General features: G+C 38.6%; 1 pseudogene; it reads left to right on the top strand.

The window, feature by feature from the left end:
- Window positions 1–13,983: 13,983 nt before the first annotated feature.
- LOC118842804 lies at window positions 13,984–16,143 on the top strand (annotated as a pseudogene).
- The last annotated feature ends 964 nt before the right edge of the window (window positions 16,144–17,107 follow it).

The raw sequence follows: 17,107 nt of genomic DNA, 5'->3' as shown, positions 1-17,107 counted from the left end.
TCTGACCCCGTGCTGGTGTCTTCCCCAAAACAAACTCACAGTACAGGTAAGTCAGCCTGTTCAGTTCTATCATGACAGCAGCCATTAGTAGCCATTAGCAGCCATAACTGCGCTCTCTCTCTCTCTCTCTCTCTCTCTCTCTCTCTCTCTCTCTCTCTCTTTCTCTCTCTCTTTCTCTTATCTCAGCATTTCCTATGACATAACTTCCTTTTCTGGTCAGGAAGCTCCTCCCACCACATGCAACTTAGACTTCCTGTGATGTAAGCAGGTCACATGGACTATTAATTGCTGGGAAAGATTTTCAAATCTAAATTGCTACTACAAGAAGTAAGGCAGAGGGAGAGACAGAATGACAATGCACTGTAATCAAATAGAACTGCTGTAGATATCTTGATCATGGAAGTGGAATCGCTGCCAATGACGGTGAGATCATGACTGTGAACAAAAACAAAGAAAGTGGTGATAGTAGCTCTGAGTTGGACATTTGTCTCCAAAGGTCAGAATTGAGGGAGAAATGGTGAAAGATACAGAGATTTAAATTTTGGCTCAAATTAGAAGAAAAAAATCTCAACAGGTTATTTCCAACATTGGAATGCCCTGTGTCGTTAAGAGATATCTTTCTTCTTATTGGAAAAGGTGATCACACTGAAGATATGGGAAAGGTGATTTCTATTCACTTCTGATATAGATATGATATATTTTAGGTCTCTTACAAATCTGAGATTGTGTGATTTTTATAAAACTTCCATAATTATTGAGCTGTGGATGCTTCACTTTAGACTTCAACACTGGAGAAGAACAAGGGCAGGGGGAAGGATGGAGGCTTTTCAGAAATGATCAGCAGGAGAGGATAAAATGGAAAAAGTAGGAATGTGGCAAACAGATGGCAATGTGACACTGCTAAATGCTTCTCACAGGCAAGAAGGAGAGGTTTCTTTTAGATGCACTGGGACTTGGGCAGGAAACAACTAATTGTCATTCAAAAGCAATTACTTCTCTGAAAAGGAGAGAAGTTAACTAAGCAAACAAACACTGGCTCATTAACCTCCTGTGTCTGAACCTCCTTGTTCATAAAAAGGGGAAAGACACGTCAGAATTATGCATGTGTGCATGCATATATGCATGTATGTGTGTATTATGTTCCCCCAACACTTTTGAAGACCAAATATCTGTCACAGTCTGTATATTTATTTCTGTGCTGCAGACACTAGATATTCAAATACTTTTTCCCCTGAGAAATGATCTTCTAAATCAGCTTTTTGCTCAACTGAACTATTTCCCTACAAAAGCCCTGACTTTGATGGACAACAGTGGTCAGTCATATACATTTCTCTCTCTTTCTCTCTCCTTCCCTCCTTCCCTTTCTTTTTCTCCCTCCTTCATTCTTTCTACCTTTATGTCTCTCTCTGTCTCTTCTCTCATTCTAATAGATAGGTATACACGCACATATAAATACCTGTGTCACCTATATTGGTAATCTGATCAACAGAAATTTATTTAGAAATATGCAGATTAAAATGATATGCATATGCATGTTATCCATGTATATGTATGCACATGTGAATTATATGTAATCTCCAGATATAAGAGAGGTGAGCACCCTCAAGTATGGCTATGACATTAATTATAATCTGTGCTGTTCCACTTTTTTTATTGATAACTTGGAAGAATACAGATAACATGATTATCAACTTTGTAGATGAGATTAATCCAGGATGGATAGCTAATAATTTGGAATGGAAAGCAAATATTCGAAATCATCTTGACATGCTAGAACATTAGGCCCAATCTAATGATCCGAAATTGTATAGATACAAATATAAGATCTTTTCCTTGTAACCAAAAATCTGTTTCACAAATGTAAAATTGCTATTTTGGAGGAGGGGCCATGCCTCATTAATAGGTCTTTGAAAAATATTTATGGGTTTCATTTGATGGCAAGTAAAATATTAGATTTTTTAAAGTATTAAATGTCAATCCAGAAAGCTAATATACTCTTAGGGTAAACAAAAAGAAGCCAGTTAAGGGAAATGGCAGTATTTTTGGCCTCTGCCTTAGTAAGAAAACATCTGTAGTACAATGTTCAGTTCTAACCATGTATTCTAGGCCAGACTTATGTTAAGACTGCCTCTTGATTTAGATTCAAGGCTTAAAATACAATGAAGCACCTGTTGAAGTTGTAAATTAATATTGGAAACACTAGTAGAGATTTAAAGAAGTCAATTTTAAAGGGAATAATGTTAAAAATAAAACATTAATTGAATCCTTCTACAGAACACGGCAACAGTCAGGAAAGCATTCTGCAAAAGGTGAAAAGAGGCAAGGTGAAACTTCGGAATCCAAATTTTCTAGGAGATTCTAAGGCCTTTCAAAGCTCAGGCAACAATGAAGCAAAATGACCTGTATCCTTAAATGGTCATAAAACAGGAATCAGGGCTATGACAAGCCTACAGAAAATAGGAATCATGTTTACCACTGCACCTTATTTTAGGAAGAGTATTGGCAAACTGTGCTAAAGACATTAGTGTGGGATCACCTTACATCTAGTCTGTATGAATCCTGAACATACCTATTTATAAACATGTTGTCTCTCTCATTAAAACATGAGTTCCTTGAATTCAAGGACTGTTTTTGCTTTTCTCGTCACCCTCAAAACTTGGCTAAGTGCTTGATATAATTCTGTGTAATATTTTTTGTCAAATAAAATAAATTTAATCCAATAAATTTATTAATAATTAGTAAATAATAAATCAATAAATTATGTATATGTGGATCAAGATGGTAAGACAATGGAAGACTGTATGTTATAAAGATCTGTCAAACACATTGGGGGCATTTATTATAGACAAAAATGATTGGGGGACATATATCTCCTCATATCATATATAACAAAGATTTTAATGTAGAATGAATGAATTGATGATGAATATAAAATATCTATTAAGCACTTACTATGATTCTGGCACTGTTCTGAGTACTAGAGATGCACATATCTGCAAGCAAGGCAGTCCATGCCCCCAAGGAGTTTAGAGCCTAAATGAGGAAGAAAATAGCAGGGAGCCAGAGAGGGTGGAGAGGTATACATGTGTTGTCATAGATTGGAAATGGCCAGCATATAACATGGAGGTATGGTTTCTATCAATACAAAGTGAGAAGTCGGTTTGAAAATCCAGAGAACCCAAAAGCAGTGTCTAGAGGTTCCCAATGGGAAACAGTTGAGGTCAATGGCTGGATAGGAAGCAGCATGGTCTGGAAATGTCAGGGAAGACGGAATTTAATTTGCCATGCTTGGTGACAGAGGGTAGGAACTGGAAGGCAGAGTTAAAGAGGCCAATTTCAACTAGATATTGGGATGGGAAGACAGCCCAACAATAAGAGCTGGTACTTGATGCCTCAGGAAGTAACAGGTTCTCCTTCATTGGAATACTTAAAACAGAACTTGCATAGTGGATGTCACTTTTCAAGTGTCTTGTCAAGGGATTCTTGGTCAGGTATTCATTAGCATTGGTGGTCTCAAAAGTGTTTTCTAACTCTAAGATGCAAAGATTCTGGGAAGAGTACAAAGTTAATTAGGAAAATGGGGAATACATACATTTTCCACATGAGTAGGAACTTTGAACTCATACCCAGAGAATCATGCCCTGACTTAAAAAAAAAAAAAAACAAATTACTGATTTTTTATAATCTCTTCTCTCTGAAGAAATAGATTTTTTACTCCTAAAGAATAAGCCTCTAGTAGAAAAGAGTCATCCAGTTATCCCTGGTGGATGATTAGGAAACCATCCCAATTTGTTTCTCCCTCTGATGATAAACCTTGGACAGTTCTACAAAGTATAGCCCTGTTCATAAAATGAGCTCTGGTCCTCAGCTAGGGGATTTGGGGCCCCAACATATACTATACCGATTTTCTGGGTGAAGATGAGAGCATTTTAACTACTACACAATGTATTCTTCCTTTTCAAATAAGATTTGCCTCAATCCTTCCCAAGATGTATAGTGATAGGGAATCAATACATGACTTTTAGGCTCAAGTCCATAGAGTGACCATCCTCCTCTTCTTGTCTTTTCAAAATTATCATCATATAAATGAATGTTTTCTACGTGTAAATCTAGGTGACAATCGCTTGTTGCCATATACAGTTTTCAAAATTCTGCCCATTTTTCAAATCTCTTTTCAAAGGTCACCTCTTTCATGTAGTTTTCAAGGATTCTCCATAGGCCAGTTCATTCTTCATACCTCTTTGTCTCTCCTATCCTATTCTATTCTACACCATTATGGGATCAAAGTTTCAGAGACAATTTAGTGCAAGTCATATCTGCACCAGAATCATCACTAACGAATAACTGACAGCTGCTCATTGTGCCTTGTTTTGAAGACTTCCAGTGAATAAGGTACGCTACCTCTTAGGCAGCCTGTTCCACTTTTGGATACCTCAATTATATTAATTTCTTGAAAAAAAAACATGCCATTCCATTGGTGGGAGGAATTCCCACTTAGAGTCTCAGGGATTTGATCGGTACACTAAAAGATCAAGTGGTCTTGCCCATATTTGCATAGACGGCATGTGCAGCAAGTTCTGTCTTGGACCCAGGGCTTCTTGACTCTCAGGATTGTTTCTCTATCTACTGGACCACATCTATGTCTCAGCTCTAATTATTAAGATGTTACTCCTCATGTCAAACCTAAATTTCCCTATATTGAACTTGAATGAATTGTTCCTTGTTGTGTCTGCTTGGACCAATCAGAAGAAGTTATACATCTTTCCCTCTACCATCTGCCTACACAATAGAACATCATATACTTGAAAGTGACCATCATTTTTCCCTAAAGTCATCTTTTCTCCAGGCTAAACATCCCTAGTCCCTTATACTGATGTGCTTCCTAAAATACAGAGCCTATAATCTAACATAAAAACGCAAATGTGTAACAACCAAAATGAAGTGCAGTGGGATTATTGACTCTTTCTTGTTGAATGATGTGTGTGTGTTGCTTATTGCAATAATAGCCATGAAGCAGAGTATTTAAACTCTAGATCACAAGATACTTTGTAGTGGTTGTGTGATCATGGGCACATTACTTAATATTTCAAAATCTCAATTTCATCATCTATAAAATAGGGGTATTAATATTTACATTTGCTGGTTCATAAGAAAATCTCAATGTGCCATAGAAATATTAGTTATTATTATGGCATCAAAATTTGTGCTCATGCGAGTGTCAAATGGTTTTCTGATAGACTGCAAGCTCCTTGAGGATAAGGGCTACATTTGAATTATTTTTGTTTCTCCACAAGAGGCAGGCATGATGTCTTTACACATAGTAGATGCTTAAGATAGGAGTTTTGAACAAACGAATGAATGAATGAATTAATTAATTAATGATGTCAGTTATTCATGCCTTCTGGCTTCCTCAGGGATACATAAGACCCAAGGGAATATAGACAAAAACCGTTACAAAATATTTTCAGCAGAAAACATTAAAGGCATAGTGGCACATTATTGTGGCCACTGTGTGGATCCTGCCAGAGATCACTTACAGAAAATAGCTTTGGAGTAGGCCAAGAACATCCCCCCCAAAAAAAATTGCATAGATCTACTATGAAGGAATTTAGAGATTTCTAGATTGATAGAATTATAAGGAGTCTTAGTGATAAAAGATCCAGAGGTGAAATGAGGTTTGTTTTTTTTTAAATAGTGATCCAGTTCAGTAATGACAGAGCAATGATTAAAACCAAGGTCTGTGTGCCTAGACCAGTGGTTTTTGTTTTGTTTTGTTTTTTTCACTGATCCAACTTTTTAAAATTTTTTTATCTTAATTTAATGTTTTTAGTTTTCAGCATTAATTTTCACAACAGAATGAAAAAATTTTCTCCCCATTTCTACCCTCCCCCCCAACTCCAAGATAGCATATATTCTGATTTCCCCATTACCCAGTCAGGCCTCCCTTCTGTCACCCCACTTGCCATCATCCCCTCTTCCCTTACTTTCTTGTAAGGCAAGATAGATTTCTATGCCCCGTTGCCTGTACGTCTTACTTCCTAGCTGCATGCAAGAACTTCTTTTTGAACATCTACTTTAAAAACTTTGAGTTCCAAATTCTCTCCCCTCTTCCCTCCCCAACCACCCTCCCTAAGAAGGCAAGCAATTCAACATAGGTCACATGTGTATCATCATGCAAAACCTTTCCACAATACTCACGTTGTGAAAGACTAACTATATTTTGCTCCTTCCTATCCTATACCCCTTTATTCAGTTTTCTCCATTGACCCTGTCCCTTTCTGACAGTGTTTGCTTTTGATTACCTCCTGCTGCTATCTGCCATCCCTTCCATGAGACCCTTTTTTCTCCTTCCTCCTTCCTTCCTGTGGGGTAAGATAGCCAATTGAGTGTGTATGGTATTCCCTCCTCAGGTCAAATCCAATGAGAGAAAGATTTACTCATTCCCCCTCACCTGCCCCCTCTTCCCTTCCCACAGAACTGCTTTTTCTTGCCACTTTTATTGGAGATAATTCACCCCATTCTATTTCTCCCTTTCTCCCTCTCTCAATATATTCCTCTCTCATCCTTTAATTCGATTTTTTTTTAGATATCATCCCTTCATATTCTACTCACCCTGTGCCCTCTGTCTACACACACACACACACACACATGTATTCCCTTCAGCCACCCTAATACTGAGGTTTCATGAATTATACACATCAGCTTTCCATGTAGGAATGTAAACAAAACAGTTCAACTTTAGTAAGTCCCTTATGATTTCTCTTTCTTGTTTACTTTTTCATGCTTCTCTTGATTCCTGTGTTTGAAAGTAAAATTTTCTATTCAGCTCTGGACTTTTCACTGAGAAAGCTTGAAAGTCTTCCATTTTGTTGAAAATCCTTATTTTACCTTGGCACATGATACTCAGTTTTGCTGGGTAGGTGATTCTTGGTTTTAATCCTAGCTCCACTGGCCTCCAGAATATCATATTCCAAGCCCTTCAATCCCTTAATTTAAAAGCTGCTAGACCTTGTGTTATCCTGATTGTGTTTCCACAATACTCAAATTGTTTCTTTCTGGCTGCTTGCAGTATTTTCTCCTTGATCTGCGAGCTCTGGAATTTGGTGACAATAGTCCTAGGAGTTTTCTTTTGGGGATCTTTTTTCAGGAGGTTATTGGTGGATTTTTTCAATTTCTATTTTAGCCTCTGGCTCTAGAATACCAGGGCAGTTCTCCTTGATAATTTCTTGAAAGATGATATCTAGGCTTTTTTTTTGATCATGGCTTTCAGGTAATCCAATAGTTTTTAAATTAGCTCTCCTGGATCTATTTTCTAGGTCGGTGGTTTTTCCAATGAGATATTTCACACTGTCTCCCATTTTTTTCATTCCTTTGGTTCTGTTTTATAATATATTGATTTCTCATAAAGTCACTAGCTTCCACTTGTTCCAATCCAATTTTTAAGGTAGTATTTTCTTCCATGGTCTTTTGGGCCTCCTTTTCTGTTTGGCTAATTTTGCTTTTCAAGGCATTTTTCTCCTCATTGGCTTTTTGGAGCTCTTTTGACATTTGAGTTAGTCTATTTCTTAAGGTGTTGTTTTCTTCAGTATTTTTTGGGTCTCCTTCAGCAAGTCATTGACTTGCTTTTCATGGTTTTCTCACATTACTCTCATTTCTTTTCCCAGTTTTTCCTCTACTTGTCTAACTTGCTTTTCCAAATCCTTTTTGAGCTCTTCCATGACCTGAGAACAGTTCATATTTTTCTTAGAGGCTTATGATGTAGGCTCTTTGACTTTGTTGACTTCTTCTGGCTGTATGTTTTGGTCTTCTTTGTCACCAAAAAAGATTCCAAAGTCTGAGTCTGAATCTAGGTCCATTTTCGCTTCCTGGCCTTGTTCCCAGCCAACTTACTTGACCCTTGAGTTTTTCTTTGGGGTATGACTGTTTGTAGAGTAGGGAGTAGTTTGTCCCAAGCTTGAGGGACTGCGCTGTTGTTTTCAGAGCTATTTCTACACAGCAAGCTCTGCCACACCAGTGTGCCTCCTCCCCCAAGAACTGCCAGCCCATGCCGGACTCAGATCTGAGCAGGCTCTGCACTCCAGCTCTGATCCTCCACTTAATCCCTCCCACTGGGTGGGCCTGGGTCAGCAAGTAACTGCAGCTGTAGTTCTGTAGCTGCAGTTCCTCAGCTGACCCCAAGGCAGTGGGTGAACCACAAACTCCTTTCACCCTGTCCCCCGCAGTTTTTCCCACTAACCTTCTCCATTTTCTTTGGTGTTTGTGGGTTGAGAAGTTTGGTAACTGCCACAGCCCACTGATTCTGGGCACTAGGGCCTGTTTTGCCTGGCTCCCAGTCTGGTTGGTCTGGTTGCAGCCTACACTGGGCTCTGCTCTGCTCTACTCCCAGCCCCGTGCAATAGACCTTACCCAATGACCATCCAGGCTATCCTGGGCTGGAGCCCTGCTTCCCTCTGCTATTCCGTGGGTTCTGCAGTTCTGGAATTTGTTCAGAGCCATTTTTTATCGGTGTTTGGAGGGTCCTGGCATGATCCCTAGGCAAGTCCCCTGCTTTCCAGCTGCCATCTTGGCTCCTGAGAAGCCTGATCCAATTTTTTGCTTTCACTTGTCTCTTATTTTTAAAGGACAATCAAGTCCATCAACAACACAATAATGATTAGCCTTCCACACTTGAATTTTGTGTCCTGCCTTTTATAGTCCAGGCTACAAGGTGGTACAGTAGATATAGTGCCAGTCTTGGAATCAAGAAGATTCATCTCCCTGAGTTCAAATCTGGCCTCAGACACTTATCAGCTGCCTGACTCTAGGCAATGACTTAACTATGGTTGCCTCAGTCTTATCTGAAATAATCTGGAGAAGAAAATGGCAAGCCACTTCACTATCTTTTCTAAGAATATATCAAATGGTGTCATGAAGATTCAGATATGACTAGGACAACTGAAAAACAACAACAAATTTAGTATAATAGAAACTGGTGCATTTATTAATACCAATGGTAAAAGCTGTGAATTTACATAGCTTTGTTTTTCCTTGTAATAGGAAAGTTTGTCCCAAGATTAAAGAATGACAGAATCTCAAATTTGGAAAGCACATGTAGAATCATCGATTTCAGTCCTTCCTTGAACAAAAAGTCCTTTACATCAATGTCAATGAGTGATATTTGCCTGAAGACTTCTAGTGAAAAGAAACCCACTACCTTTCAAATAAGCCCATTCCATTTTGGGATCATGCTATTTATTAGGTAGTGTTTTTTTTTTCCTGATCTCAAGCCTACATCCATAGCTTTCAAATTTTTCCCCAGTATTTCTACTTCTGCTCTCAGGGATAAAGCAGAACAAGGCTCATCCCCTTTCCACTTGACTCGTTGTAATATTTGAAGAAGTCTATTATTCCAAGATTCAACTGGAAGGATTGTTAATGCAAGAATTAGAAGACCTGGATCATAGTCCTGGCTCTGATAATGTCATCTATGGCTTGGGCAAGTGACATAAACTCACTGGGCCTCATCCTCCTCATCTGTAAGATGAGAGGTTTGGAATAGACAGCCTTGAGGTTCCTTCCAGCTCTAGATCTGTAGATGTCTTCTCTAGCCTAATTATCCAAAGTTTCCTAAGTTGATCCTTATATGGCATGAGATCTTTTAACATCATGGTGGACTTTCTTTAGTAAGTAATTTCCTAGTTTATCAGTGTTAGGAAGAATAACATAAGGTCAGTGAATATTTTCTGTTCAAACTCCTATTAAAAGGCTTATGCTGATACTGCATTGTGACATAGAACAGTATCATGCACTGAGATGAGTATGCCACTGGAGCACAAGTTCTAATAAATGTTACTAAGAAGGAAGAAACAGTCCTCTGCCATAGAGGACCAGCTAAGTCTGGCTCATGGAGAAGTATAGCCTTACCAAGCCAGACATCAAGTGAAGATCTGGGGGCTCATTTCAACAAATGTAACATATATATATATATATATATATACATATATATATATGTGTGTGTGTGTGTGTGTGTGTGTGTGTGTGTATATATATATACACATATATATGTGTGTGTGTGTGTGTGTGTGTGTGTGTGTATATGTATATATATAGAGAGAGAGTTTGTGATCTAGATTAGTTTAAACATCACTCAACAATTAAGTTGCAAAGCTTTCAAGTACCATATCAAAGCATGAAAATTGCCCAGATCTCCTAGAACCAGAGGGTAAACTGTAAATAGGAAGAATTCACTGATCACTTCCTGGGAGGAAACTCCAAATGAAAACCCCTAGGTTACAGTCAATGATTAGAAAGAAGCCAGAAAAAAAAGAATTGATGTACCAAGGAACCACAGTCAGTATCACATATCATTTTATAGCTGCTACTCTAAAGGAGAGGAGACCTTGGAATGTGATATTAGAAAAGTGAAAGGATATATACACTTACAGCCAAGCAAAATGTACACAGGAAAACTGAGTATAAATGCTGACATTTAAGGAAGCAGAAGACCTCCAAGCATTCCTGATGAAAAGACTGGAATTGAATATAAATTCTGAAGTTAAAAACAAAAGTTAAGAGAAACACACACACGTGCATGCACACACACGTGTGCACACACACACACACACACACACACACACACACACAAACACAAATGAATGACACTAAACAAGAAAAAGCCATGTATCACACAGTCTGCCCATAAATTTTCTTTCATTCTCTCTAGAGGTAGTACAAATATTATCATCTGCATTTTCCATATGAGGAAGTGAGGCTCATAGAGGTTCAGAGACTTGTCCAATGTCAAAAAGCTAATTAATAGTTAGTGTATGTCAAAAAAAATCACAGAAATTCAGAGTTAGCCAGACCATCAGTGTCTCTCCAATCTTGAAAAAAATCTCTAAAGGCAAAGCCAAGATGGCAGAGAAAAGGCAGGAAGTTGTTTGAATTATCCCCAATATCCCATGAAATAACTTTAAATCGTGCCTCAAAAATGAATCCTAGAGCAATAGAACCCATAAAAGGATAGGGTAAAATAATTTTCCAGCCTAAGATAATTTAGAAGGACTCCAGGAAAGATCTGTCTCACTTGGGTAAAAGAGGAGAAAGCTAGTGGGAAGCCCCTAGCCCCAGCACAGATGAGCAACCAAGGCCCTGTAGTCCTGGCTCAGCAGGCCAGCAACACAGCAGGCCAGTGGAGAAGCCTCCAACTCCTATACAGCAGTGATTAGGCCTGGAAGGCCTCGAAGCCCAAGAACAGAAAGTCAATGACTGGTCCTTCAAGGCAGTGTCTCCTCTGCCCCAGGAACAGAGCTCTACTTTAAAAATCACAAAATAGGCTAGGAAATGAGCAAAAACAAACAAACAAAAAAGCCCCAACCATATAAAGTGACTATGGAGATAGGGATGATCAAAATACAAACTCAGAAGCCCATAGTCATGTCAAAACTCTACATGTAAAACCTCAAAGAAAAATATAAATTGGTCTCCAGCCCAAAAAATCTTCCTGGAAGAGCTCAAAAAAGGTGTTTTTAAAATCAAAAAAGAGAAGTAGAAGAAAAAATAGGAAAAGAAATGAGAAGTATACAAAAGAATCATGGCGTGGGCTGGGGGAGAGTCTACAGCTTGGAAAAGTGAAAGCAATCTTCTCTATAAAATAGCCCTCAAGTGGTTATTTGGATTTAGTTTGAAGATTTCTAATGAAGGTGAACCAATCGCCCACAAACTTATCGTTCTACTCTTCTAGCTCTGGTTCTAATGTTCTACTACTAGATCATTCTAATTCAGTTATTCAATCAACAAGCAAGTGATACTGCATTGTCACTATGGTTTGTTGAATGCTTAACGAAAAAAAACAACAAAATGAAACAAGCTTATATTCTACTGGAAGGAAATATGTGTGTAATAGTTACATACACACATACATATGCACATATATGCATACATATATATGTGTCACATACACATAAATGTGTGTATATGTGTGTATGCATCTATATGTATATATTTATATATAAAATATATTCCCCCAAAATATAAAGTTACTTGGGTGGCAACTAAGAAGAAACTTCCCAAATACAGAATTTTTTTTTCTTACTTCAAACCTAAATACGTGTTGTTGTTGTTGTTGTGTGTTGTTTTGGTAATTTCCACTCACATGTTCCTAGACCTTTCTTCTTCATACAAGCAGAACAAATCTGATCCTTTTCTCACATGACAGTGCTATGAGTAGGTAAACATGCCCACCAAGTTCCCCTTAAACCTTCTCTTCTTTATAACAATCATCTCCGGCTCCTTTAGTCAATGTCCACATTATGTGGACATGAATGCACAACTCAAGTATTATGGCTCCAGACTGAATTACTTTTTTCCACTATGCCATACTGTCTTTCCAAGATCTCTTAATACAGGTGGTCATCTATTTCATCTAGATGTAAAAAGAAAAGGTCAGTCTACAGTCAAGTAGTTGTTTTGGTTCATTTCAAGGGAATATACAGAGCTGTTTTATTGATGCAGAAGAGAAAATGCTGGGAAGTGAGTTACCCTAATCAGAATTCATCTGCTTGACACTTGTCAGGGTGTCATTGAATTCACTTCTTATCAGCTCTGAATTGGGGCAGGTTTTGCCTCTTGCCTTGGGCATTCTCCTTCCTGTTTCTTTCAATCCCCTGCTGGGGAGGAGATTGTATGTTGCCACTTCCACAATCAGAAACGACTCTTAAACTTTATAATTTGGTATTCAAGTTCCTTACCGCTTGGGGAGTTTAAATTAAAAGGAAATTAGGATTTTATCTAACAAGTCCCATGACACAAAAAGGTTAGAAATTACTTTTTAAAAGTTTCTTTAAAAATCACTCTGAATAAAGTAGAGTTTAAAGTGTCATTTAACAATCTTGAGGATCTCTTGGGAGCAGACTCGCACACATTGGAGATATATTGGGCAAAGGAGACAGAAATAGAACTTGTGAGTTGGAAGAAAACTCAATAACTAACCAATCCAACTAATGCCTTAACAAGAATCCACTTGACAATATATATAACAAGTGGACATCCAGGATTTAGATGCTTTTTAGAGACCTCAGGAATAGTATTTGCTTGTGGCTATCTTTTTATGTGTAATCTTCAGATGGAACTTTTCTTTCCCTCAGAAAACTGATGAGCAGGGGCAGTTAGGTGGTGCAGTGGATAGAACTCTAGTCCTGAAGTCAGGAGAACACGAGTGCAAATGTGGTTCAGAGACTTACTAGCTGTGTGACCTTGGGCAAGTTGTTTAATCTGAATTGCCTCCAAAAATAAAAGAGAAAACAGAAAATTGATGAGCAAGTGTTGTATATACACCCATTACCTTCAAGGTTCTCTGTTCTGTCCTAAATGGGATACAAAGAGGATGGAAACACAGCCCTCATCCTCAAGAAGTTTACAATGTAACATTAGAAATTGAAGTGATCTTACAACTTTGTAGCCCCTTGAGTGTGAGTGTGATTATACACACACACACACACACACACACACACACACACACACACACACACACAGAGGCACCCACCCAAAGGCCCACTTTGACTACCCACAGTAGGTTGAATATGTCTGCATCAGCAGTAATTAAAAAAAAAACAAATTCCCAAGCTTCTCCTGAAGTGTTTATGTTACAATGTAACCATAGGAAGCATTGTTGTTATTTAGTCATTTTCAGTCTTTCATTTTGTTGTTATTGTTTTTGTTTTAGCAAAAATATTGGATGCTTTTCCTTTTCATTCTATAGTTCATTTTACAGATAAGAAAACTGAGGGAAACAGGGTTAAGTAACTTGTCTAGGGTCATAGAGCTAGCAAGTGTCTGAAGCCAGATTTGAATTCAGGAAGATGAATCTTCCCAACTCCAAGCCTGATGCTTTATCCACTGTGCCACCTGGCTGCCCTATAGGCAATATTAGCACAAATCACAAGACATTTAATAAAATTAAAGGTTCTGATGGGCTGCTTTGGGTCAGGCCTCAGTCCTAAGATCATGTCTCAGGAAGACAAACAGTCTCTCGGTAGGCCCCTGCCCACTCACAAGAAAATGTTCACTTGTTGAAGAGCACATGCAGGCCTGACCCTGTCATTCCTTTATCAGAATGGACTCAGGGATGGTGATCCAAGGACTCTCCTTGGTGCCAGATCCCCAAGGACCATGTCTCTGGCAACTAAACAAAAACTGTCTTTTCTCCCTCAATGTCTGCTGTCAGTCTGCAGACTCCCTGAATTTTCCCATCCATAGATTACAGGTGCTTTCTCTCAAGGCACCTGAATCCCTGGCATATTCCTTTGAAGTCCCCAGATTATCTAATTAGATTCCTTGACATTCTTTTTTCCCTGCCTCTTTTCCATATAAGTGCCAGCTCACTAGCTTGCAGGTTCCATAAGAACACTTGCCCACTTTGTTAAGCATTGTAATAAACTTTGCCATTTGGCTAAGAGATGGCTGGAGTGTGTGAATTCATTCCAGGGATCTCCACTTTGTACCACGTCATTCTTGGGTTTCCTATCACCCCAACCCTGTGAGCTATGTGGTATCTTCACCCAAAGTGAGTCAGTAAGTCAACAACCATTCATTATGTAGTTACTATGTGTTCCACAGCCATGAGCAGAAAAGGAAATTGGTCAGTAGTTGTCAATATTTTCTTGATTGGTCTTTTTATGTGATTTCTCCCCCACCCCATCACGATATGTTTCTCTAGCTGAAATAGCTTCAAAAGTCTCCCCAAACTTTCAAAGTGTTATCTTCAGCATAGATTTCTTCTGTGTATACTCAATATGGTCCATCAACTCTGCCCACCTTCATTTTTCAAGTGCTTTTAAATTTTCTCATCCAGCTTATGAAGTACTGAGGTAGAGTTTAAATGAAGTACCAGCCTCATTTTGAGACCAGATCATTATGGCTAACTCTGGCAAAACCCTTCCAGTTCCTCACCATTTGCTCTTTGGCAAGTAGAAATTCAAGTGTTCAAGTAGAAATTACACTGGGACGATCTGTTCCAACAATATTGCTACATATCTTCCTTTCAATTACTTTTTGCTGTTTGGTGAGATGATAACACTCAGAATCTCCTGTCAGTCTCACCAGTAATGTTTTACTGAAACGTTTTCCCTCCAGATCAGAGGACACTTTGGTTACCATGTTTCTCCACTTAGCAAAGAGATAAAATCTTTGCCATCTGGAATAGATTCTGGGCCATTTGGGACTCTTCCTTGTATTCTCTTTGAAATTCTTTAAACATCTTTTCTTTAATAATGTTAATAAAATAACTGTCTTTGTCTCTAGTAGATGACATTATAACAATAAACATACATGTAAATTCATCCTCTGTGAATACCAATGTGGGTAACTTCAGTACTGAAGACCTATCTACTATAAAGTGAGGGTAATAATGGCTCCACCATTTATCTTGCTGGGTGATTGAGAAGAAGATACTTTGAAAATTTGAAATAACAATAGAAGTTAAAGGTTTTATTTAATAAAAAAAACATAGACTGTTGTGGTCATATGTATAAAATGAGCTTATCTGTTGCCTCTAGTGGTTTATAGATCTTCAATAAACTTGGATGAATTAATAAATGAACAAATGAATGACTTTTTAAAAAAGATATTAACATATCTAACTGCTCACGAGGTAGAAAACTAAGATATATGTACATTTTAATAGTAAGGCTTGCTTTTCTCTTTTGCGGCAGCCTGCAACATCCCTTCCAGATTAAGGAAGATAGGGAAGCTTAGCAGTCATGTCAGCCATGGCCATGGGCACATCAGCAGGAACCAGAAGCACCCTGGAGGCCACTGCAATGAAGGAGGGTTGCACCATCACAGCATCATCTTCGACAAGTACCATCCAGGTTCATTTGGTAAAGTGCGTATGAGGCATTATCACTTGAAGAAGAACAAAAGCTACTGCCGAACTGTCAAGCTTGATAAGCTGTGGACACTGGTCAGTGAGGAAAAAAGGATTAATGCTGCCAAAAACAAGGAGAGGCTTGCCCCTATCATTGATATTGTGCAGTCAGGCTACTACTGATTCCTAGGAAAAGGGAAACTCCCCAAGCAGTCATCATGAAGACAAAGTTCTTCAACATTAGAGCAGAGGAAAAAAAAATTAAGGGTGTTGGTGGAGCCTGTGTCCTTGTGGCATAAAAATGCAATGTTATCAAATAAAACAAATGTCTTTATTAAACAACCAAAAATATAGTAAGGCTGATAGAAGAAAAATATGAATAGAATCCCTTAAAAATAAAATTTGCTCAAGTCAAAGAAATCCTGTACCCATTAAGAAATACCTATACAATGTTTTCATAGGAAATTGGGCTGTGATAGCCTTTCTCTTAGCTCATCAGGAGTGGAAGTGAAATTGATCAGAGCCAATCTAAAGAAGCCTAATTGTGGGCAGAGAAGCAATCTGACTTAGGAACTAACTATGTGTCAGGAACAAAAAAGAGGAACATGAAATGGAAAGAGTCACTAGCTGTGTTTACAGAAATAGAAAATTGGCAGTGATGGGAAAAGCAGACAAAGAAGGCAATTTGGAGGGGAAATGAGAAAGCCTGTATTCACCACACTGAGCCTGAGGGAAAAAGAGACATCCTGTTAGAAATGTCCTAGAGACAGAGTGATACCAGACTTTACAAAAGGGGAGATGTCAAGGCTAAGGTTGGGATGTGTCATCTGAAACAGAAATGTCAATATGGAGTGAGTGGCTGAGCCCCAACCGGATTAGGTATAGAGAAGGAGAAGGAGGAGACTGGGAGGCCAGAACTCTGGAGAAGGGCCAGGAGACCTCATAGAAAGACACTGAGGGAGTGCCTGGAGATGAGCTATCAGTCAAGCTAGCTCAGTGCATGGAGGTATCCGTGGCAAACTTCCCGGATGCCCATTTGGGTCTCAGCCACGTCTCTCCCGCCTGGGGCAACTATAGGATGAAAGCTGAGTTCACTTTTTCCCAGTTAAGTTGGAGTTATAGCTTGTGTCTCTGTGATTTCAATGCCTTATTTGGAGAAAAGGATCTGGACAAAAAGCAGGAAATATCGATAGCTCCTATCCTGGCAGGGACCACAAAATCCAAAGTTAAAAGGAATTCATTCCTTCACATCATCGTACACTC

The sequence above is a fragment of the Trichosurus vulpecula genome, chromosome 3 (assembly GCF_011100635.1).
Source record: "Trichosurus vulpecula isolate mTriVul1 chromosome 3, mTriVul1.pri, whole genome shotgun sequence".
Classification (NCBI taxonomy): Eukaryota; Metazoa; Chordata; class Mammalia; order Diprotodontia; family Phalangeridae; genus Trichosurus; species Trichosurus vulpecula.
Note: the sequence above shows the minus strand (reverse complement) of the source record. Positions and strands in the feature narration are given on the sequence as shown.